Source organism: Dreissena polymorpha, chromosome 8 (assembly GCF_020536995.1).
Source record: "Dreissena polymorpha isolate Duluth1 chromosome 8, UMN_Dpol_1.0, whole genome shotgun sequence".
Lineage (NCBI taxonomy): Eukaryota > Metazoa > Mollusca > Bivalvia > Myida > Dreissenidae > Dreissena > Dreissena polymorpha.
This window is the reverse complement of record NC_068362.1, coordinates 33,621,496-33,645,014: the sequence shown is the minus strand read 5'-3', so window position 1 is coordinate 33,645,014 and position 23,519 is coordinate 33,621,496. Positions and strand designations below refer to the sequence as shown.

The window sequence follows — 23,519 nt, the reverse complement described above, 5'->3', positions numbered from 1 at the left end:
AATACAATTCAAATAAAAGAAAATATCAACACCATATCATGTGTATTTTTATGACTATTAAGTGTAGATTGTGGGGATTTTATTTTAAGTTATCCAATATTTCACGCATTTCAAATACTGTGCACAAATGAATAAATTTATTAATGTTATTGTTGAAATTGCAAATCATAAATCATGTATTTAAAATTGTACTTAAATGTCATCACATCAAAAAACAACATATACCTGCATATTTTGACTGTAATGCCTGCAACTTTTCTGGGATTTCCAGAGGCTGTGGAGACACAACGTCCTCATTGGTCACCGTAAAAACAGTTGTAGATGGTTTAGATCCTGAATGTATATATATTAGTTATTATCATCTATTATTAACTACCTGCAAATACAAACAATCATTTAACTTAATAAGTTATTCAATTTATTTAAATTATTTATACAATATTTTTTAATAAATAACTGTTTAATGTCTAATATTTTGATGAAGAAAACAATATCATGTCTAACCAGATTTTTTTAGTCCTTTGTTTATACTGATACCAGCGTCAGCAAGAATGTTCAAGAACTCTCCGTTTGATGTCAGGCCCAGGAACTGGGATTGCGATTTCATTAAAAAAAAAATTTGGTATTATGTCAGCATGAATGTTCAATATATTAAATTGTTATTCATGTACATACTTCTGGTTTAGAACAACAAGAATATTGCAAAGCAATAAAAGTCCCCTACCGGCTCCACCATTGTCAGAAATTCCACCATTGTCAGAATAATATTTTAATGCTGCCATAGCAATCAGAATTTTTGACGTAGGAACAAAATGAAATGACGTGCACAATGTCCAAATTGCCATCTATCCATTTTGGAAGTTTTATTAAACAATGGCTGTTTGTACAACATGCATGCCCCCCATATGGGCTGTCAGTTGTAGTGGCAGCCATTGTGTGAATAAGTTTTTTTGTCACTGTGAACTTGACCTTTGACCTAGTGACCTGAATATCAATAGGGTCATCTGCGAGTCATGATCAATGTACCTATGAAGTTTCATGATCCTAGGCGTAAGCATTCTTGAGTTATCATCCTGAAACCATTTTACTATTTTGAGTCACTCCGGAAACCATCTGGTGGACGGACTGACCGACGGACCGACCGACTGACCGACATGTGCCAAACAATATACCCCCTCTTCCTCGAAGGGGGGCATAAAAATGAAGAACTTTTAAAGGTAACGCAGGATCCAGAAAACCACCATTTTTAGCAGTATTTATATTCTATTTGTTGCCATAGCAACCAACCAGAATTTTTGATTTAGGAACAAAATGAAATGATGTGCATAATGTCCATATTGCCATCTATCCATGTTTCAAGTTTCATGAAAAAATTTGAAGAACTTTTAAACTTATCGCAGGATCCAGAAAACCTACATTTCCAGTAGTATTTCTCATCTATTTGTTGCCATAGTAACCAGAATTTTTGACGAAGGAAATTACTCTGACCTGTTTTGGGGTGTAAACAGAAGGGATTCTTAAAGAGGTTATCGTTAACCAAAGGGAAATAACTCAGACCAGTAGTGGGATGTATACAGAAGAAAGATAAGTCTTACCTGTTTTGGGATCAATACAGAATGGCGATAACTCTGACCTGTTTTGGGGTTCATACAGAAAAGAGCAATTACTCTTACCAGTTTTGGGGTGTAAACAGAAGGGAGATACTTCTGACCTGTTTACGGGTGTATACAGAAAGAAGATCACTCTTATCTGGTTTTGGGTGTCTACAGAGGCAAGATAACTCTGCCCTGTTTTGGGGGGTATACAGACTTTTGAGGTGGTCATAGACAAAAGCAAAATTACTCCGACCTGTTTTGGGGTGAAAACAGAAGGGATTCTTAAAGAGGTTATCGTAAACCAAAGGGAAATAACTCAGACCAGTAGTGGGATGTATACAGAAGGAAGATAAGTCTTACCTGTTTTAGGGTTTATACAGAATGGCGATAACTCTTACCTGTTTTGGTGTGGATACAGAAGGGACTTTTGAGGTGGTCATAGGCCAAGCAAAGGGAATTAACTCTGAACTGTTTTGGGTGCAAACAGAAGGGTCTTTTGAGGTGATCATCACCCAAAGGGAAATAATTCAGTCCAGAAGGGGAATGTATTCAGAAGGGAGATTACTCTTACCTGTTTTGGGATGTATACAGAAGGGAGATAACTCTGACCTGTTTTGTGGTGCATACAAAAGGGAGATCATTCTGACCTGTTTTGGGGTGTATACAGAAGGGACTCTTGAGCAGGTGGTTCACTCCCTTGCTGACATTGACATCCAGGCGAGGGTAGCAGTACTGCAACATAACCTCGTCCTCCAGATTTGGAGACTTTTTGGCGTCGCTCTGCAGATAGGACAGGGTGATAGCATTAAAGCTTTAATTTTTGCTGAACTGGGCCTAACTCATGTTCAGTTTTTACAGGCTAATCAGGGATGATACCTTTTGCTTTTAAGACGTATTTTGTTCACATGAAGCTTTTTCTAAATGAAAATCTAGTTTAGACTTAACGTGTTGTCCCATATAAGCCTGTACAGACAGTACAAGGGGATAGCATTTAAGATTCCATGCCAATATTCAATTAAGCCTTACTCCTGGAAAAAGGGTCTTAATGCTCAAGCCTTAGGTGTCGTCCCAGATTAGACTGTGTCTACAGTAAAGGCTACTTTGGGATGACACCTTCTGCCTCACCTTGATTTTTTTACAAAGATGAAAATTCCTTTAAACGAAAAATACTATGAAAGCAGAAGTATAATCACTGACTAGCCTTTTCAGACTATATGAATGTAGGTATATAATATATTGAAGTGAGTATTTTAAATATGAAAGGAACATTTATGTTAACAGCAAATATGACAGCTTCACAAACACAAGACAGTCTTAAAATTTTATTGCAACTAAAAAGGTGATTAAATGAGACAAAAACTTTATCTGTTACAGAAATATAGTTCAAGTCATGAAAGGGCTTTTGTTTATTCAATAGCTACGACTGAATATAGGAAATATATCCACAGACCCCAAAATTTACATTTTTCCAAAATAAAACTCATTCCTAGAGATGAAACATTGTGTGATGTAAAGCCCAAATTTCAAGTGCAATTGTATGGAGTGTGGAGAAGTGCAGTTTTGAAGGCTGAAGCCCCCCTCCTCAGAGCCATGACAAATTATACTGCATGTTTACATGTGATACTTATCAATATTTCAGTCACATGATCAACCGGTTGCGAAATATTAAAATGGAGGCTGTTTTGAAGTCAAATTTTACGTTTTTCTTTATTATAAAATGTTTTTTCACTAGTTTGGCATAAAAAATCCATCGCCTGTTAAGAACGTGGCGTCTCATCAGGATCCAAACTGTTTGCTATTCTGATAGTATTCTTTGAAAACAATTGAAGAAAATGCTAATTTTAGAAATTCAGCAGACGACATTTTAGCAGATGACAAATTTCCCAGCATGCAAAGGGTTTAACTGTGTCACCTTCTGCCTGCGATCCTCACACATTTTCTCAAATAAGAGCCAGCGTTTATGTGTTGTGTTTATTGTACTCTCAAACTCCCTCTCCAGTGTTTCAGCAAGCTGTACAGAAGGGGTTAAAGAAATAGGGTCATTGTAATGGTATATCAAGATATGTCCATAGTGCACAGACACCCACTCATTGGACTTTGTCTTAAAACTCCACATACGTAAAAAAAAACACTCAACCTTATTTTGAATTTTTATGAAATGCAAACAATATCTGAGCAACATTATGTGTTAAAGGAAATGCGTGTTTTTTTATTGTACACACAAGGAGATCTAGGTTGCCAGTGTTGAAGAAAAGATTCTTTGTTCAATAAATGCTCATACCACCGTCAGGAGCCTTATCACGATCCATTTATTGATCCATTTATTGACCTATATGAATAAGTTTTAGTAAAACAATTTGGTAAATCTCAACGGGAAAATTAGGTCAGGTGATGTGAGTCGGCTCAGGGTTGAATGAAGACTTTAAAGCTTTTTATTAAGACATCTTGGTTTAAATTTAATTGTTAAATTGGGTAAAACAAGACTTTGGAATTTCTGAATTCTTTAAGGTCTAAAAACAAGAGCTGTCAGAGGACAGCGCGCTCGACTATTCCAGTGCTTGACAGTATAACGTAAGCCATCATGGGGAAATTGTTCATATTCAATAATTTATAAGACGATATTTCAAAAACAAGAGGGCCAAGATGGCCATAGTTCGCTCACCTGAGAGGAGTCCGTTCATTTAATCTTTACCAAATGTCAAACTTGACCTAGATATTGTCCAGACAAACATCCTGGTCAAGTTTCATCATTATTTCATCTGCGAGTCATGATCAAAGTACCTATATGAAGTTTCATGATCCTAGGCGTAAGCATTCGTGAGTTATCATCCGGAAACCATTTTTCTAAGTTGGGTCATCATGACCTTGACAGCCATTGTGTGAATACATTTTTTGGCACTGTGACCTTGACCTTTGACCTGATTATCAATAGGGGTCATCCGGGAGTCATGATCAATATACCTATGAAGTTTCATTAACCTAGGCATAAGCGTTCTTGAGTAATCATCCAGAAACCATTTTACTATTTCAGGTCACCGTGACCTTGACCTTTGACCTAGTGACCTGAAAATCAATAGGGGTCACCTGCAAGTCATGATTATAGTACCTATGAAGTTTCATGATCCTAGGCATAAGTGTTCTTGAGTTATCTTTCAGAAAACATTTTACTATTTCAGGTCACCGTGACCTTGACCTTTGACCTAGTGACCTGAAAATCAATAGGGGTCATCTTCTAGTCATGATCAATGTACCTATGAAGTTTCATGATCCTAGCCATAAGCGTTCTTGAGTAATCATCCAAACCATTTTACTATTTCGGGTCATCGTGACCTTGACCTTTGACCTAGAGACCTGAAAATCAATAGGGGTTATCTGCGAGTCATGATCAATGTATCTATGTAGTTTCATGATCCTAGGCATAAGCGTTCTTGAGTTATCATCCGGAAACCATTTTACTGCTTTGGGTCACCGTGACCTTGACCTTTGACCTAGTGACCTGAAAATCAATAGGGGTCATCTGCAAGTCATGATCAATGTACCTATGAAGTTTCATGATCCTTGGCATAAGCCCTCTTGAGTTATCATCCCGAAACCATCTGGTGGACGGACGGACCGACATGTGCAAAACAATATATCCCCTCTTCTTCGAAACGGGTGGGGGCATAATGAGAAAACTGCCCCACTCCCAGCAGCCATGTTATTCAACTGACCGGAACCATTTTTTAACTCAACTCTCGTATCAAGGAAACAAATGTTCTGAGCAAATTTCATGAAAATTGGGCCAAAAATGTGACTTCTACTGTGTTCACATGTTTTCACTATATACATATAGAGAAAAATGCCCCGCCCACTGGCAGCCATGTTTTTTCACCGATCCAGACCATTTTAAAACTCGTCCGAGATATCAATAAAACCAATGTTTTGACCAACTTTCATGATAATTGGCCAAAAATTCCGACTTCTAAAGGGTTAACAAGGTTTCTCTATAACCAACTATTGACCTAGTGACTTAGTTTTTGACCTGGCATAACCCAGTTTTGAACTCGGCCGAGATTTCATTGGGACAAAGCTTCTGACCAAGTTTAATGAAGATGGGACAAGAAATGTGGCCTCTAGAGTGTTTACGAGCAAATGTTAACTGACAGACGGACATACGACGGACAAAGACCGGTCACAAAAGCTCACCTGAGCAAACAGGTGAGCTAATAAAAAAGAATTATTTTTTTGGGGGGGGGGGGGGGGGGGGGGTTGAGAGGAGTATAATGTGGGGTGTGGTCATTTATTAGACGATCTTTCAAAAATAAAAAAGGAAGAAAAAAAAATTGGGCGGGGGGGTGAGAGGGGGGTATAATGTGGGGTGTGGTAATTTATAAGTTGATGTTTAAAAAAAAAATTCGGGGGGGGGGGGGGGGGGAAGGGATTCTGGGTAGGGGCGTGGGGTATTGTTTGGGTGGAATCCATTGTGGTATTCAGGTAAGTGTTGTTTTGTCAAAGTAATAATAAAATGTGATCATAAATAAAATGTTCAATTATCTAAGTGTAAAAGGGGCCATAATTATGTCAAAATGCTTGATACAGTGGTCTGCTCTTGTTTATAGGTTAGGGTCATGTTGATAAACAAGTATGTGACATATAAAAGCAATATGTCGAAGGATATAGGAAATATTTGGGGTAGTACGCAAACTTTAACATAGATTTATCAATAATATGCATATTCTAAGTATAAAAGGGGCAATAATTATGACAAAATGCTTGAAAGATTTGTCTGCTCTTGTCTATAGGTTGGGGTCATGTTGGTAAACAAGTATGCAAAATATGAAAGCAATATGTCAAGGGACAATGAAAATAATTGGGGTTGTACGAAAACTTTTACATTTGCACGCTAATGCAGACGCTCACGCCGACGTCGGGGTGAGTAAGATAGCTTCACTATATGTATTTTATATATAATAGTCGAGCTAAAAAGCAGGTTAATATCAAGGTCAAAATAGGGTCAGGCGATGTGAAAGTGTTCAACTGTAACGTCCATCCAAGTATCAAAGCTTTGTAGGAATTAATAATAAAGTGAAGTAATACAAGACCTTGTATGACATAAGCACAGACAGAAATACAGACAGACAAATCGAAAATTGCATTTTATTTCAAAGCAAGAGGGTAAAAGGCCAGACATTGCTCACCTAAAACAATCATGTAAGCCTGTTTTCACTAGGCTGAAAAATAAACACAAGTTAACCCTTAACCACTTAGATACCTATTTGTACACGTGTTGTCCCTTAGAAAGTTTAATTCAATGAAAGACCTTTCTTAATAGATTCAAGTTTTAATGGCTTCATTTCCAAACCTTAGATACTGATGAGTAGTAAACAGCATAAAACCTTAACACACTGCCATTTACTCGCAGGCTGTCCTGGTTTATGCTGTTTGCAAATAGCCATTTTCACTTTGCTTCTGAGAGGGAAAGGGTTAAAGCCTCAATATGCCATACAAATTCACACTCTTCATATCACAAACACCATTGACAATGCTTCATAAAAGGATATTTTCATCCGGAACAAGCTGGAGGACTTTCTTGTTTTTGTCCTCATTCCCAAGGAAGTCCTGCTTCTTCACGGCATAGTCCTTGAAGCGGGACCGCACTATCTCCAGTGAACAACTTAAATAAAAAAGAAAGAACCCAATTTCTCCAGTTTGCTTCTTAAAAACAACAGCAAGAGTAAACTTATTTCCAGTGCTATTTTTCCTGTTTTTGTGAAGGGGCCTTGGCCCCTCCATTGTGTGAAAAAATGAGTCGCAAACTTTGTATAATTTTGAAAATTTGAGTCAAGAACTTTCTATAATTGTAAAAATTCGAGTCGCAAACTTCTTGAAATTGTGAAAAATTTGAGTTGGGAATTTCCCACATTTGTGAAAAATGGCCATTCTCACAGAAGGAAAAAACAACCTGATTTCCAAGGTTGAACAGAGTCTTTCTTTTGTAATAAACTTATTTCCAAGACTTAACTGAGTCTTCCAAACTATCCCTTTTGTTAACTCTTTACCACTTAATCAGCATTTTTACGTATTTGTAGGCCCTTAGAAAGTTTAATTAAAGACCTTTCTTACTGGATTTAAAGGCTTCATTTCCAACCCTTAGATACTGATAATCAGCAAACAGCCTAAAACCTGAACAGACTGCAAGGTACTCGCAGGCTGTTCTGTTTTTATGCTGTTTGCACATAGCCATTTTCACTTTGCTTATGAGTGGGAAAGGGTTAATCATGAAATTTCGCACAAATACTGCTATACACTTAGATGAACAAAATATATCTATCACACATACAGCTTTGCTAGGGCTATATCAATGGACATCAACACTTATGAGCACATACGTGATGGATGGATGCGGCCTATCTTCTAAAACAAAATTTTCTTTGTTTGATTTTCCCCACCCTGAAACACAAAACAGTTCTACATGATTTTTTAATACATTTTCTTTAATGCATTTGATACAAATTTTACGCAATATTTTGCTTGAGACTTAGCTATTAGAACTTACCAGTTCTGCATGATTTGTGTTGTTTTATTTATGACTATGATATACAATTTATAAAAATAATTTGCTTCAGATTTTGTTTACTTTTTATAAAACTCAAATTATTATCAAACCTTACTCCAAAGAACTATTATTTTGTCTGAATTTCCAAACAATAGAGTCTGAAGGCTCTAGGTTTCTCACCTCAGAATTGTAAAAACTAACCTGGCCTGTACAGATTTTGTGATATTTGTGCAATAAATTAATGTGTTTATATTTAGTGTTTATTTTTATCTTGCAGGGAATATACTTATTTTGGTGAAATTGGTCTGAGGCAGTATTGGAACAGTAATAGTTTTCTTCTATAAACATATAAAAACAAAAAGTAACTTCTAGAGTGCCATGGGGCTAATTTCCCCCCACGGGCATGATTTGAACAAGCAGAGTATAAAAACACCAGCAAACATTTAACATTTTTACATCATGCATGATTTGAACAAAAGTAGCCAAGGACCACTATATGACTTAACATTCCAAATGACTTACTTCTAGAACTTGGAGTTTCAGGAAAGAAGTTTTTCCTTTATACATGTAAGGACAATAAAAAAGGAGTGGCCAATTTTGAAACTTGGTAGAGGATCAGCATACGCTGTCAAACACCGAGTATTACAAAAAACCTGACACTAGTGGTTTCAGGGAAGACCATTTAAAAAGTTGCTTACTATATAAATAAACAAGAGCTGTGTTTTTTAAACACATTGCCCACTACTGCGCTTTGAAGCTGCACGGCAGCTATTTTAGAAACAAGAAACCGTCGGAGACGGGTGATGCTCCCCGAAGGTTTTTTGTCACAATATAGCACTATATATTCAGATAAAAGGATACGTCTTTAGGGCACAGTAGTTGGAGGGGAAAAATTCTTTTATAGAAAATTTCAAAGGGCCATAACTCTATGAAAAATCATCTGACCAGAACCCACTGATAATATGCACATCTCCTCTTGGTAGTGAAGCTTCACATAAAGTTTCATTGAATTCCGGTCATTAGTTGCTGAGAAATAGCCCGGACAGAAATTGTGCACTGACAGACAGACACACATACGGACAGACGAAGCGGCGACTATATGCTCCCCCAAAAATAAATTTTGGGGGAGCATAACAAGATTATATTTTGAATGCAAAGGTCACAGTGACCTTGACCTTTGACCTAGTGACCTCAAAACCATGTTTGATAGTAGATTTCAGTGAGATGCATTCACATGTGATTTTTAAAGAACATAGACTCAAGAGTTTTCAATTTGAGTTTTCATTTTATGAGCAAGGTTAAAGTTTTGGGACAGACACACTCATACAATGACAGACAGACAGACAGACAGACAGACAGACAGACAGACAGACAGACAGACAGACAGACAGACAGACAGACAGACAGACAGACAGACAGACAGACAGACAGACAGACAGACAGACAGACAGACAGACAGACAGACAGACAGACAGACAGACAGACAGACAGACAGACAGACAGACAGACAGACAGACAGACAGACAGACAGACAGACAGACAGACAGACAGACAGACAGATCAAAAACAATATCCCTCCGATCATTCGATCCGGGGGCATAACAAATCTTGTGAACCTCCAGTGTACAATTTTGAACCAAAGGGTTTAAATAACCTTGGTGGAGGACTATCAAGCATTGATACATGTCAAATATCAAACACTGCTGTCAAACCTCTTGGCCTCACAGTTTCTGAGAATATTTCAATAATGTTTACTACATACAAATAAGGAAACCAAGTAACCCCCAGGGGGGGGGGTAATTTTCACCCCAGTGGCATTATTAAACAAGGGCTGTTTGTAAAACATGCATGCCCCCCATATGGGCTGTCAGTTGTAGTGGCATCCATTGTGTGAATACGTTTTTTGTCACTGTGACCTTGACCTTTGACCTAGTCACCTGAAAATCAATAGGGGTCATCTGCAAGACATGATCAATGTACCTATGAAGTTTCATAATCCTAGGCCTAATTATTCTGGAGTTATCATCAGGAAACCATTTTACTGTTTCGAGTCACTGTGACTTTGACCTTTGACCTAGTGACCTGAAAATTAAAAGGGGTCATCTGCCAGTCATGATCACCAGTCATGATCAATGTACCTATGAAGTTTCATGATCCTAGGCGTAAGCATTCTTGAGTTATCATCCGGAAACCATTTTACTATTTCGAGTCACTGTGACCTTGACCTTTGACCTAGTGACCTGAAAATTAATAGGGGTCATCTGCCAGTCATGATAGCTTGTACCTATGAAGTTTCATTATCCTAGGCCTACGCGTTCTTGAGTTCTCATCCGGAAACCATCTGGTGGACGGACGGACTGACCAACAGACCAACATGTGCAAAACAATACAAAAACTTTTCAGATGATCATAATCAAATATAACACACCAAATCTATCTTGTGGTTTCATAATTACTTTTTAAGTTATTTACTATTAAAGTATGTATAAAAAACATGTGATTCCTACAGCGTGGCCAGTTTAAACCATGACGGCATGACTTGAACATAGTAATTACTTATAAGAGGTCCTACGCACCCAATACTAATGCCCTGACCCTTGTGATCTAAAATTTAAGAAAAGTTAGTTTCCATTAAACAAAATATTTTAAGCTACATATGCCATTGACCAAAACAATTTGAAACATTTAAAAGAAGATCACCCAAGAATCATTCCTATGAAGCTTCATATATATCTGTGAAGAGGTTAAGGCAGGGGTTCTGAAATAAGGTGTCCGAATTGTCCGAGTCGTCAATTTCCCCTTCCGGACAAGCAGTTTTTCAAAGCTGGCTCGTCCGGGGACAAGTAAAATTTCCGTGGTAAACATTTTTTGATAACGTAACTACTCCATTTTCCGAAAATCAAAAACGAAAGTTTATAAAAATAGCTAATGATTAATCTGCGGACTGGTACACGTTTTCAACTGCAAGGTAGGTAATTTTCCGATAATAATTATTTCATGTAGTAAACCAGTCCACGCGTATATAGCAACAGTCAATCACGCATAAGATAACATTTTCAGTAGAGAAACCAGCGCACATGTCTATAGCGACAGCCAATCACGCATCAGATAACATTTTTTGTAAATTGCAAAATTAATGGTCTCATACATGCTCTACCGACATGCAGCGAACATTATATGTTTTTTTTTAAATAAAATGACTTCAACGTCAAGCCATGACGCAAATCAGACCAATGATAAAATCAGTTTGGCGTCGGAGAAAACGAGAAAAAACAAGTATGAATATGATAAAGCCTATGACGCCAAGCGGAAACGAGAATTTGTTAACTCTTGGCTAAATGATTCCCCTTGGCTTGAAAACGTGTGTAAATGTAAACTTTGTAAGGAGTTTCCTTTATTAGCAGATAAAGTATGTTTGTATCATTTGCTTAATTAGTAATGATCTTTTCTTTACCTATCTTAAAAGTACGGACAAGTACTTCTTTGGTACGGACAAGTGAATTTGTGGGTCCAGCTTGTCCGTGGACAAGTAGACTCTTAAAATATTTCAGAACCCCTGGTTAAGGAGGAAAAGGCATACAAATAACAAGATGCGTTTGTGAAACACAATGTCCCCCTATATGATGTTTGACCTTGTGAAGGATGACCTTGACCTTGACCTTTCACCACTCAAAATGTGCAGCTCCATGAGATACACATGCATGCCAAATATCAAGTTGCTATCTTCAATATTGCAAAAGTATTCATAAAATAAGCGATTTGGGCCACATATATTTGACCTCTGACCTTAAAAGATGACCTTGACCTCGACCTTTCACCACTCAAAATGTGCAGCTCCATGAGATACACATGCATGCCAAATATCAAGTTGCTATCTTCAATATTGCAAAAGTATTCATAAAATGAGCGATTTTGGCCACATATATTTGACCTCTGACCTTGAAGGATACCCTTGACCTTGACCTTTCATCACTCAAAATGTGCAGCTTCATGAGATACACATGCATGCCAAATATGAAGTTGCTATCTTCAATATAGCAAAAGTTATTGCAAAATGTTAAAGTTGGCGCAAACAGACAGACCAACAGACAGACCAACAGACCAACAGACGGGGCAAAAACAATATGTCCCCCACTACTATAGTGGGGGACATAAAAAGTTAACACACACACGCACACAATAACAGACAACAGACAACACAGTATCCTTTAAGCCCCGTAAGAGAACTATGAGCTCAGGTGAGCATAAATAATAATCTGACACTCAAAAGTTGTATACGGCAAGAAGGTTCACCTTGACAACAGTCAGGTACTTAGCTTTCACTGTACGCCCTGGCTGGGACAGTTTACGTGCAGTCTCCGAACGGATGGCAGACAACACAGTTTCCTAAAATCTCCCCATGATCTGCATGGGCCCAGGTGAGCAACAATTATTTGACACTCTTATTAACCCACCTTGACAACACTAAGATACTCTGCTATCGCTGTACGCCCTGGCTGGGACAGTTTACGCGGAGTCTCGTCACACACCCAGCAGTGGACACCGCGACGCCCGGAGTAGACCCTTAATAGGTGCTCAAACCCAAAGTCATCTGAAAGATCAACAACACCCCAATCAGAGTATTTTTTTCTTTATATTTTCCAGCCTGTGCCTTTTGGATCGGGAAAAAGAGCGCGTTACATAATGAAATTGGGAAAAATTAAACATTATTTATATGATTATAAAGAACAGTATGCAAATCGTTTATAAGCAAATGTTTAACTGCATTATCATATTTACATAGTAAAGTGTAAAGCAATTGAATTATAACACTGTATAATGAACTCTCAATAAACTCTATTAATTTTTTATTGAGTTTATTGGAAAGTTTGTTTTGTCTTTTTGTTGTGTGTGTGGGGTGGTGGAATTAAGGTAAGATTTTGGGGAAAAAAATGTTACTTTTGCCGATTGGAAACAGCACCTAAGAGGCTAAAATTTGGGGCACAATAAATCACTGCCAATAGAAGCTAAAACCAAAATCATCTGGGAATACTCCCACAATACTTGCTTAAAGCAACAATCATATAATTGGGTGCTTTAAGCAAAGATCATCAGAAAATACAAGTGCGCGAGGTGCTAAAACCCAAGATCATCTGAAAACACAAGTGCAATAGGTGCTTAAACCCTAAGTCATCTGAGATTACAAGCGCAATAGGTGCTTAAACCCAAGATCATCTGAAAATACACCCACTATTGGTGCTTTAACCCAAGGTCATCTGAAAATACATGTGCGATAGGTACTTAAACCAAAGATCATCTGAAAATACAAGCACAATAGGTGCTGAAACCCAAGATCATCTGAAAATACAAGTGCAATAGGTGCTTAAACCCAAGATAATCTGAAACAGTAGATGTGTTTGTCAGAAACACAATGCCCCTACTGCGCCGCTTTGAAACCATATATTTGACCTTTGACCTTAAAGGATGACCTTGACGTTTCACCGCTTAAAATATGGAGCTTCATGAGATACACATGCATGCCAAATATCAAGTTGCTATCTTCAATATTGCAGAAGTTATGATGAATGTTAAACTTGCCAGACAGACACGCAGACTGATGGACAGTTCAACTGCTTTATGCCACCCTCTTTTGTACATAAAAAAAAGTGAAATAGATGCTTAAACCCAAGATAATCTGAAAATACAAGCGCAATAGGTGCTTAAACCCAAGGTCATCTGAAAAAACTAGCGCAATAAGTGTCTAAACCCCAAATCATCTGAAATACACCCACAATAGGTGCTTTGACCCAAAGTCATCTGAAAATGACAACAGGGAAAATAATTGTTAATCCATTATAACACTTGGTAAATAAAAAATAGACTCCTCAGATCTTATTGGGATGTGAAAATCCTATCCCTAAATTGTAACATAAGTTAAATTCTGTTACCATATCTCTGAAATGGCTGTTTGGTAGTTGTTGTTTTTTACAAAGACCACTAACTGTCGTTTGATGAGAAATGATTAATGCGTAACTCGTCACAATAATAAAATTTCAATATTTCTGAAATGACTCTGTTTGTAATTAGTTTTATTTACAAAGATCACTTTCTGGTGTATCATGCGATGTATTGATTAACCCTTTCAGTGCTGAAACCGGATTTTAAAGGCCTTTGCAAACAGTTTGGATTCAGATGAGACGCCACAAAACGTGGCGTCTCATCAGGATCCAAACTGTTTGCTATTCTGATAGTATTCTTTGAAAAAAATCGAAGAAAATGCTAATTTTAGAAATTCAGCAGACGACATTTTAGCAGAAGACAAATTACCCAGCATGCAAAGGGTTAATGCCTTACTTGTTGTCAAATGGGAAAATTACTGTTACCATAATTAGCTCTACAACAGCTCTGTTTTGATGTGCTTTTTACAAAGACCTGTTACTGATGTCTCATGTGTACTACCTCATCCACTTTACTGACCTCTGAGCGCCCTGTCGATGATCTTGATTGCAATCTGCATGAGCGGCCAACATCTCTCACATATATCAGCACCCCTGTAAGCATACAGAACATATCTCTCACAGATATCTATGGTGTACGAACTGGTCCAAAACTATTCTAAACCGTCCCGGACGGTTTATAAACCGTCCCGGACGGTTTATAAACCGTCAGGGACGGTTTGGGAAAGTTTTGGACCATTTGTGCGCATAAACCGTCCAGGACGGTTTAAACCGTCCGATACGGTATTATTGCTGGAGTAGGGTTACAATAATGCTTTGCTTTGGAAGTTTTACGAGCGTGATGCAATATCGTTGTCATCTGGAGCGATGCTAGCTGCCAAACACGTCAGAGTGAAAAATATATATTTTAAGTACTCAAAATAAATGTATTTGCCTACAAAGTATTTCTGACAAAGGTTACAAATGTAATCTTTAACAGTGCATTTATTTATACAATTTTAGAAGGAAGCAGCTTTTAAACTGAACAGGTTTAATAGACTGAATAATACTTGTTTAAGTAAGCAATTGACAAAAATACCACAAGCAAAGCCGGAGATTGAAAATGTTCTGAATTAGTTTAATAAATACTGTTTTTTTTATTGACTCCTCATCAAAACCTATGCTGTACTATAATTTATGCCAGGAAACCGTCCCAGATGGTTTCCTAAACTGAATCAGACGGTTTGTTATCCACAAATAAAATGCCCGGTACGGTTTACAGACGCATTAGCGGTTCAAAATTATGAAACAGTCCGATACAGTTTAGAAAACCTTCCCGGACGGTTTAAAATAGATTTGGACCAGTTTGTACACCATAGATATCAGCACCCCTGCAAGCATACAGAACACATCTCTCACATATATCAGCACCCCTGCAAGCATACAGAACACATCTCTCACATATATCAGCACCCCTGCAAGCATACAGAACACCCCTCTCACATATATCAGCACCCCTGCAAGCATACAGAACACATCTCTCACATATATCAGCACCCCTGCAAGCATACAGAACACATCTCTCACATATAGACAATCCCAGAAATCGATACCTTCCCTGATTACCCGCCCCTGAATACTCTCGCACGCCTCCAAAACGGTACTGAAGAAATAAACATGGACCTATATATGTGCATATAGGTTCCAACCCAAAACAAGGAAGCGAAACGGGTTTATCAAATATATTTGAGGATTTAAAGAGTTTCTGTTATCGATCTGACAACCACATAATAGTTCGTGTTTTTTTTATTAATATTAATTACGTAATTAGTAGAAATAAGGTTCATCTGCATTCGTTTAAGAGTAATAACACACAGCATGGACATGGACCTATTTGTGTAGGTCCCTGACATGAATAAGGTTTTGATTGTCATTTAACATGTTATTTAAAGGTGACGCGTGATATCTTATCTAAATTTCGGTATCAACACATGTGCAGACATGTGGTGTCACGGGCAAACCCATAAACGCTTTAATCCACACTTGGAACATCGCCTCCCTTTGAGCGAATTCGTTCGCGCCTTTATCGCTGATGTTTTTTTTTCAAGAGATGTATGTTGCTGTCATTTATAATCCGTAATTTTAGAAAAGTAAATCACTTATTTTGTGCGTGTTTTTATTTTTTAAGCGTAAATTTAGACTGTTTTAAGAACATTTAATAAAGACATACGTTTAGAAAATCTAGAGAACACAATTGGAACTATTTAAGTTGATTTAAGGCTCATTATTTTTCATGTTGAACATTTTAATCGTGAATTAAGATGTTATTAAGAAAATTTAATAATATTTCAGGCAACATGTAAAACGTTATTTAAATAATAATATAAGAAAGTTGTAGACAAAAGCTGATATGTCCTTTTCAATAAAAAAGTATGACATATCCTGACATCTTACACAGTTTTGCAAGCAAATAACTCCGATACTTGTTCATTTAAATCACAAAATTCATTTCCGGCTAGTTATTTTTGTATTAGCTTGAGAGCGATTTTTAAATAAAAGATTGCTAAAAATCACTTTAGTTTTAGACTAAACTAGATACATTATTTTAATTTACAAAAAATCTCTACCTGAAAATCTTACAGAGTTTCGATAACAAAGATTTACGAAACAATTTTAGAATCACAAACTTCATTTCGGCTATAGATTTGTATATTACCTTTAAAATGACACAAGGAAAATATTAATATCGAAATGGTAATTGTTTAGACAAACAAAGAGATGTATTATTCAATTAAAGAAGTCGTCCTAAGTCTTTAATCTTACAACGTTTCTTAATGAATATCTCCGGAAAGTATAGAAAGTACGACATTTAATAAGAAATAATATAGGCTTAAACAAAGGCAGATATCAATTTAATTGTCTACATCGATCTTAAATCTGTCTAATTAATATCAAAGATCTATCCAACAAATATGGTCTGAATGGATGTTTCCAATCTTTATATATTGATAGATCTTTGTTAATTTCCTCGGCACTATTTACGCTAAAATCACAACGTTTACTTCACACTTTAGATATTTCTATACCTTTATAATTATGCTTGAATAATTTTATTTCATAAAGAAATAATTAAATTTTATACAAAGGCATTACTGAAAGGTATGCTTAAAAATGCCAACTGGGCCTCAAACATTACGTGTTGTCACTGAATATTGTTGCAGAGACACATATTTTATGAATCTATCGTGTATATTTTTAATTTAAATTATATTGATTTACGATGTGATACATATCGACACTTGGTTTCATGTTTCACTTGTTTTCAATCCAAATGTGCGAAGTCATAAAGTACTGTTTATTGGAATAAAGCGGGTGTACACTATAATAACGTTGTAATCTGTCAAATTCTTCAGTACCATTTTCAATCGCGGGTTACGTAATAGCCAAAATGGCGGCGCCCATATTATCGATTCTGGGATTGTCTATATCAGCACCCCTGCAAGCATACAGAACACATCTCTAACATATATCAGCAACCCTGTAACCATACAGAACACATCTCTCACATATATCAGCACCCCTGCAAGCATACAGAACACCCCTTGTTATAGAGAAGCATGGCAAGTTACATGATGAAATACAGACAGAAGTTTTAAAAATTATCTCTTTTTTACCTTGTGAATTCCATACATGCTGAAAACTATTTTTTTGTTGCAAGCAAAGTTCAATCTCTAAAAGCTGGCTTGTTTTGTCTTGTTTTTTTATAATGGTATGATACAATATGGCTCCTATTTACAACATATGCTACTGTTTTTTTTTAAATGGCAAAAAAAGTGTCAAGAAAGACACACATTTTCATGTGAGAACCCTTAAATGTCTGATAAGCCACACATTTTAAAGTGAGAACCCTGGAATGTCTGAAAAGCCACGCATTGTCAAGTGAGAACCCTGGAATGTCTGAAAAGCCACACATTTTGAAGTGAGAACCCTGAAATGTCTGATAAGCAACACATTTTGAAGTGAGAACCCTGGAATGTCTGAAAAGACATTTTTAAGATTAATCATAATGAGGGCCATGAACAATTCAATCAAGCTCTGTCATTGTAAAAGCTGAATACCTCCGCAGTTTATATAAAAATTATTTCAATACATTTAATACTGAAAGAGTTTTACTCCAAACAAGAAAATCTGCAAAAGGGCGATAACTCTGTAAATGTATAACCCAATGAAAGAGTTACAATTCTTGTACTCAGAAATTTTACCTAATGCCCTCTGTCATTATTTGATGTTTGATTTAAATCCTTTTTTTACTTCCTAAATTATGCACTACCAAGAAACGAACTATAGACAAGAGGGCCATGGGCTCTAAGGTGCTCACCTGAGAAACAAAGGAACTAAGCTATTCTGACTTGAAATGAGACTTCTAGATATAAACAAGCTTTTTCTTTCATTTGACCTTGTGACCCACTTTTTTATATTTTAAATGACCCAGTTTAAAAATTTGCTAAGATTTTATTTCGACAAATATTATCTCCAAATTTCATGAAGATTGGACTACAAATCTGACTTCTAGAATGTTAACAAGGTTTAACTATAGCCATATCAGGAAAACTGCCCCGTCCCTGGCGGCCATGTTTTTCAACAGATCTAAAGCACATTTTTTAACTCAGCCCAGATATCAAAATAACAATTGTTCCAACCAAGTTTCATGGTGACCGGACTAAAAGTGTTACTTCAAGAGTGTTAAAAAGCTTGTACTTTAGCTATAAAGGAAAACTGCCCTGCCAACTGGTGGCCATGTTTTTCAACGAACTGGTCCCATTTTCAAACTTAGCCAATATATAAGAACAAATGTATTATCCAAGTTTCATTGAGAACAGAAAACAAATGTGACTTCTAGAGTGTAAACAAAGTTTACTACAGACACATAAGGAAAACTTCCCTGCCTGCTGGCTGCCATGTTTTTCAAAAGACTGGAACTTTGAACTCAGCTCAGATATAATTAGAACAAATGTTCTGACCAAGTTTCATGAAGATTGGACTTAAACTATGATGTCAAGAGTGTTAACCAGGGTTGGCATATTGACCAGTCAATTGAGTATTGACCGGGCCGGCGGTCAATACCCGGTTAAAACCGGTCAATACTGGTCGATTGAAAATTGTAGCATTTATACATCACAAACGAAGACTTTAAGCTATTCTATATTAAATCAATAATTATTATGTAATTGATAAACTTTTTTTGAGTTATTTATTGTAAAAAAATATCTTAAAAGCTGTAAAAAATTACTGATTCATTATTTATGGAAACGGCCTCAAATACATAAGGACTAAGGCAATATCTTTATCTCAGTGTATCACATCTGTAACTAAAGTATTATTACTATTGTAGTTACCAAAGTATTTCACTGATCTATTGATATATCTACATGTATTTGATAAACAGATGGACAAACAGAACTCTTGTGTTTTCTAGGGTCATTAATCTGGCCCCTAAGCCTTAATTGGTAATAAAATGCATGCTGTGTTATGTCTCTGATATTGACAATGAAGCAAATCTGCCCTTAGGTTCAATCGACCAGAAAAATCCAATTGACCAACGGCAACTTTGACTAATTTGCAAAATTGTGAGAGATTGGCCTACAAATTGCATGAACAGGTATAAAATAGTGGGTATTAATAGCTTCAGACATTATTGGCAGTCCTTCCCAAAATTATAATTTATTGCCGGCCACGAGGTCCTATAATCATGCAGCCATTTCCGGCCCAGACTGATTATTTCAGGCCCAAAAAGTAAAAAATGACGACTAAAGACAAAGATGACATTTTTAACAATATTTTAATATTATCAGATTAATATACAAAGCATGCATTTAATCATTCAGAATTGTCAAGATTTCTTTAGCATTTGTCTCTTCATCCTGGATATCTGAATCCTCTACTGATGACACATCCTCTAACTAATCTTCTTTCGTTGGATACCCATCAGGCATAGCCTTGGGTGGGCGCTAATAATTAAGTCGACGAAGACCATCTCCCTGTATCATGAGCATACAATACTTAATCTTTTTGCTAAGCTGTTATAGGCTAGCATACCTTATAATATTATACTAGTCTTAGAGTCAATCCCAATGCTTTTGAGTGAATTATTTGGATGATTTTTTTAATTATGGTAGACAACTTTTTTGGTCCTGTATGTAGGTGTGAGTTTTTTACGTAAAAACCTCATCAAATATTTTACATAAAACCATCGAATCTTAACAGCCATTTGTCTACAGCTGCTGAAGGTTCATAAGCTGTAACATCTGCAGTGCTGAGTTTGACCATCATGAGAGTTTGGTTTGGCTCCTTCACCAAATTTTAATTGAAACGTTTTAAGATATTAAAAAATAAAAATGAAAACAAAATCACCAGTTATATATCTGGATACTCGGTTTTCCTATGTGTAGATATTGTCAGATCGCTTTGAACTCCTGTGTAGGTGTTGACAGATCGCAGGAAGATCACAATGACCTGTGTTAATGCCCTGCTTGCTTACTAATTAATCGGATATAATGGGAACCAAAAGTATATGGTATCGATTCTCTCCCTTTGCGAATCTACTCATATAGTTATGACGTAGTGTGTAATTCGCATTGACGACGCAGCAAAAATCTTCGGATACCGTATATGCACGTACGTCATTCAAGAAATGCAACCAATGAAAAAATGTTTTACATGATTGGAGAATTCATACATAACTCGGTAAATTCCCACTTTTGCCTTGAAACTTTTCTGGAAAGAGCTTATGGAATTCCATATTTCGCCATAATTTTATTACTGGACACGAGGTCCGGCAATATTAGAATCATTTCCGGATTTTCCAAATTATTATCGGAAAAATCCGAGGACCGACGGTATTTCGGAAAGACTGCAATAACAACATGTCTGTTTAATTTGTATTATCAATATTGTTTAATTAAGTATGGAATATTAATCAAAATTGGGGGTAAAGTTCAATCGACCAGTATTGACCAGTAATGACCACTTCGGGAGTATTGACTGGGGCGGTTTTAACCGGTAAAAACCGTCGATTGGTGCCAACCCTGGTGTTTACAAGGTAAAAACAAGAGATTTGTTTGTCAGAAACACAATGCCCCCTATTGCGCCGCTTTAAAATAAAATTTCAATATATCATTTTGCAGGTTTAGTCATTATCTCCCTTTTAAAGCTAATTACTTCCCTTGGATTGTATTTCTTGACTTTTGAACTTGAAGGATGACCTTGATCTTGACCATTCACCACTCAAAATGTGCAGCTCCATGAGATACACATGCATGCCAAATATCAAGTTGCTATCTTCAATATTGCAAAAGTTATGGCCAATGTTAAAGTTTTCGGACCGACTGATGAACGGACAGACGGACAGACAATTCAAATGCTATATGCCACCCTTAAAATTGATTAAACAGTTGTCAGAGCTCCAGATAAGGTTTTGTGTAATTCTTAACGTTACTACCAGATTTTCAAAAATAATTCTTAACTCTTAAATTTTATTCTTAACGTTACTACTAAGTTTTGGAAAATAATTCTTAACTTTTCTAAATGACCTAAAAAATAAATAATACTAGTTATTTTCATGCAAAAAATCAAAATAAACATACTAGCAACTTTATTTATACGAATTCAACAGTGTCTATTCAGTATTATACAATTTTATTTTTCAAATACCTTCATATGCCCAAACTGTACTTAGATTGCATGCCTTCGATGAATTTTTACATATTTCACAATTAAAACGGGTCTCCCCTTCAATCTTTTCAACCATTTGCCACGGGAATTGTCCCTTCCACTCGTTCAATGTTTTTTTTGTTTAAGTTTGGACCCATCGTTTCGCGTTTTTTTAGCTTTTCCGACTGTGTCGGCAACTGAACATACAACATCGTATAAGATCTTTTCTGTAATGTCTTTCTTAACATTTAATTTCGGCTCACTTTGCGTACAATATGTTAAAAGCGTGTTTTTGCACGCTTTGCAGTTTTTTAGGACGCTCTTTGGGCACCGCCATTGTTTTTTGACAGATAGACTGGACATGCCGCTATCATTGGAAAAAAATGCGCTTTGTTAAACAAACCCGATAACCATTCTATATAAGCGCTGAAAAGATCTTAAATACGCGAAAAAAAATCAATAAAAATTGGTACGAACCGATGTAAAAATAATATTTGTAACTTGATTTTGTAATTCTTAATGGTACGACAAAATTTTAAAATAAATACGTAACGAACTTGAAAATAATTCGTAATTACGCAAATACGACCCTTATCTGCAGCTCTGGTTGTGCTATTTGAACTCGGCATTTTTTCACACTGTACCAAAATTTATGCCAATACCTTAAATACAAACGGAGTTATTCACTGCACAACCCACAAGTAAAGGAAAATAACACTGTTAATCCTAAGAGAGTTAAGGTTTTTGTACTCGGCACTTCCCTGTACCGGCTCAATGATTACATTTGTATATGCAGTTCATAAAAATCCCTTCACTACTTCCTGAGTAATGCTGTGCACAAGAAGCCGGACAGAATGACGGATGGAATGATGGACACGGACGTTTCGATTACTATATGCCCCCTTCTTCTTTAAAAGTGTCTCACTTTGTGCACAGGGGATTAAATGAATGTGCGTGATGTGTCTTCCCAAATTAGCCTGTGCAGTCTGCACAGGCTAAACATGGACAAAAACTGCATTGGATCTTCGTCATGATTATTCATCCTTTAAACAAAAGTAAAATAAAGCAGAAAGTGTTGTCCTTGATTAGCTGCTTTGAACTGCACAGGCTTATCCGGGAAGTCACTTTACGCACATGCATTAAGCCCAAATTTACCCAAAACAAGGCTCAAATATGAAAACACGTACGTGCAACAGGACCTCACATCATCATAGTTCGTCATATCAATATCAAAGACGAGTTCTTTCTCCTGTGCCTGGAAGGCCACAGCCTTCACAGTCTTGTGTTCCTTGGGCTGGGGAAAGACAACACAGTGTTTATTTTCTTTCTAATACAAAACCGGTATAGTAGTGACCCATTCCCGGTGGAAAAAAGTATACATATTTGTTTATAGGTTTAAAAATATTTTTTTTTAAATCAGTCTACATTATGTTCATCTCTCATCCAGCTGTATTAGTTAAAACTTTGTAAATATAATATTTAAATCAAGTTTTACTCTCAATGTTAAACTTTTTGTTAGAAAAAAACGACAATATTTCCCACATTTAGTCAAAAAAACAACATCTTTCCCAATTTCAAAGGCACCCTTCCCAATCAAATTGCTTTAAATTGGAGAAAATATATTTTTTTTATAAAGTATATTTGAATAAATATAAATCAAATTTGTCAGGTAAAAAAATTATACACAGTAACTATTCAGTAGAATGGTTATTTATTACAGCTTTAAAGAGTATTAATTATTTACACCTCTTATTTTAAAACATC

At 36.3% G+C, this 23,519-nt stretch overlaps 1 pseudogene; it reads right to left on the bottom strand.

Annotated features, from left to right (window-relative positions):
• LOC127840433 (DNA primase small subunit-like) overlaps positions 1-23,519 on the bottom strand; it is a 48,506-nt pseudogene that overhangs the window by 4,298 nt on the left and 20,689 nt on the right.